This window comes from Vigna unguiculata, chromosome 9 (genome assembly GCF_037176805.1).
Source record: "Vigna unguiculata cultivar grain cowpea cultivar isolate G323 ecotype 2 chromosome 9, ASM3717680v1, whole genome shotgun sequence".
NCBI lineage: Eukaryota > Viridiplantae > Streptophyta > Magnoliopsida > Fabales > Fabaceae > Vigna > Vigna unguiculata.
The window spans coordinates 15,821,294-15,824,419 of NC_140800.1; positions in this window are offsets into that span (position 1 = coordinate 15,821,294).

The following is a 3,126-nucleotide window of genomic DNA, read 5'->3' on the forward strand; positions in this document are numbered from 1 at the left end:
TCATGATTAAGCATCACAAATTCCATTTCATTCAAAGCTACGAAATTAAATAGGATGAAGAGAAATTAGGAATTGGAGTGCATTGCAAAACATCAACCTCATGGTTTCAAATCAGTTTCTTCAAGGAACCAATACGAAAAACTTAGCTAGACATGGAAAATGAACAATCACCCACTTCGAATCTGAAACAGAAATTGCAATTCAACCGTTCAAATGACTTCAAATTGATATTGAAAGCTTAAAATGGTGCAGCAAACGAAATGGGCAAGGGATAAGAGAAGAACAACAAAAACAGCCACCAAAAACGAAAATGCTTTAATATAAATGTTACCCAAACGGTAGAAAACGTTAATACAACTTCAATGTGCTGTCCAAGACTCATAAAACGTGAAAAACCAATGGAAAACGTGAAAAATTCGTCTGTGCCACCATGGGTCACCTTCCAAAGCTTTAAAACAACAAAAATGGAGGTTTTAGAGAGTGGAGAAGAAGAAGGAGCGGCTGGCCTCTTTATGCAGACCTAATTTCGTGGTCATATCACCATTGCCACTCATATTTACAAAACTGCCACTCTGCCACTCAGATTTACAAAAATGCTACTCTGGGCCTCAAATGTTGACCCATTGATTTTGCTGACGTGGAAATGACATGGAAATGATGTGGCAATAATGTGGAAATGATAAAGGATTGATCCCTACCAAGGATGATGGCCCATGGCACATGCTTAGAAGAAAGGGAGTTCCTTGATCCCTTCCTTTGCTTTTATTTTCTTTAGTTTAAAATTCCTTTAAGTTGGCTTGGTTGACTATTTTTGAGTTGACTTGTTGACCTTGACTTTGGGTTGACTTGTTGACTCAAAAGATTAGCTTAACCTTAAACCAACATGCTAATAAATTCCTTAATTTTCTTTTGTACGAATAAGAAAGGAGGAGGACCATATAGGAGACACTTGGCGTCCTAAGGAAGAGAGAGAAGGAATAAGACTTTCTAGAAGCATCTAGAAAGGGGAGGCCCACATGCCTTGGACACCAAGTCTTCTAGAATGTTCTAGAACCTTCCTTTGGGAGCCTTGGCCATGAAGACTTGCCACCTAGATGGCTTGGACGAAAATTCACCCATGTGCACCCTAGGATGACCTACTTTCTAGAACATGCTAGGTTTCTTTTGTAATCCTTTAACTTAGTTGTTTTGCTAAGGGGTCCCTAGACTTGTCTATTTAAGGGGACCTCTAACATTTGTACAAGGGTTGAACATTTTGAAGTAAAAACACTCTTGTGTCTCAACCATTTGTGAGAGTTTCCTCCCTTGGGAGTGAATACTTTTAAGCCTTATCTTGCATAGCAAGTGGCGGCACACATCCACTCATCTTCAAGGTTGCCATGGCTTCTAGCCTAGCCTTGTAGTGGTGTGCTTCTCACATTTTTACCATTTCTTTCCTTTCCATTTTATGTTTTCTTCTTCTTTTAATTGTTCTTGATTTTCTATGGTTTATGTGCCTTCCATTTCCTTTTTGTTTTGAATCAATTCATCATCTTTTTCTCTTGAGCTTTGTGAAAGGAACCTTCACATCTAGATAGCTTGCTATCTTAATGTCCAGTGGGGATTTCGCTTAGCTTTCTTAATCAACTCACACCATATTCAATAATCTTAAAAAGGAACAAGATAATCCTTCATCAGAAAAGTCTCTTCAACTAAATATTAATGTCCAAGCTCCAAAATTGCTTCACCCAAATACCTACAAATAATTAAAAACAAAAATTAGGCCAAATAATGTGAAATTAGTCCAAATTCGGAATAGTGGTCCAATAAAGCCCAACAGATGAAAAACACTCTAATGATGAACAATTAAGCACTAATCAACTGTCTAATGGGTGCACAAAGGCTAGTGGAATGGAAGAAAATAATGACTCGACACGGGGTTTCATTTCTCAGTATGGTGGCTTCCTTCTTCCTTCTTCTTACTTAATGCGCGTATGTGCGTTTTTCTTCTTCTTTCTTCTTTCTTCTCTGTTGTTCCAATTAAAAGGCTTTCATTGTGGCACTTCAAATCTTTTTCTTCCTTCTTCGTCATTTAGGAAAAGGCTTTGACTGTGCTACGTACGTGGCTTCTTTTTCTTCAATTTTATTCGTTGTTCGTCCTTTGACGAGGGTTGAATCCATTTTCTTTATCGAGTCTTCACTGATGAGGGTTGAATCCTTTTTCTTCATCCAATCTTCTTTAGTGGTAAGTTGAATATTTTTGGATTCCACTCTAACTTGGTTTTTATTATCGGTGTGTTTTTGTATGTAAACATTTTAAATCCCTAAACCTAATTTGACGGTAAAAAGTAAATCCCTATTCATGAATGATATACACTTTCAGAGTTTTGTTTTAGAATTATCCACATTTTTATTGCTTAATTTGTCGGAGAAAAAAATATGTGGCTGGGAAAATGATCATGCATCCTGCACCTTGAAATTATGAAAGTTTAACTTCGATTTACTGTGAAAGGCATTTATGTTTTCAGTTTTGCATTATTTGTGATAGAATTTGTTGTCTCTTGAAGTATTAATGGAGGGTTATGTGATGATTGCAGGGAATGAAGGAGATTTGGGTGACATTTGGTTTTTGAATCTTGAACTTGTTCTAGTAGGTATTAAGGTAACATTACTTCTTCATTCATAACTTAAACAAATAATAGATATTAAGGTTACATTTGCTTTGTGTTTGAGTTGAGCTAATTAGTTCTATGAAGTGCTCTGTTTATATAGTACATGATATGTTGAACATTGGAAATGATTGTTACCAGTTAAAAATGTTGTTATTATTTTTTGAATTTGGCTTACCTAAGTTAGCTTACTTGTTGACCTCAACTATATTTATTAGACGAACATTATCAAATTTGTTACAATAAACCCAGGTTAAGTGAATGGCATTTAATTCATGTTTGTTCTGTGTGAAGTACCCTATTTATTTATTACACTGTATGTTTAATATTGGAAATTTCTATTAAAAAGACAATTTTTTGTAGTTGGTGTTTGTGAACTTTTGAGGTGCCCTAACATAAAGTTGCACTTCATTAATTTTTTTTGGGTGTGAATTACTCATACAAAGTAAGTTCAAAGATTGATTGTTGTTTGTTTTAT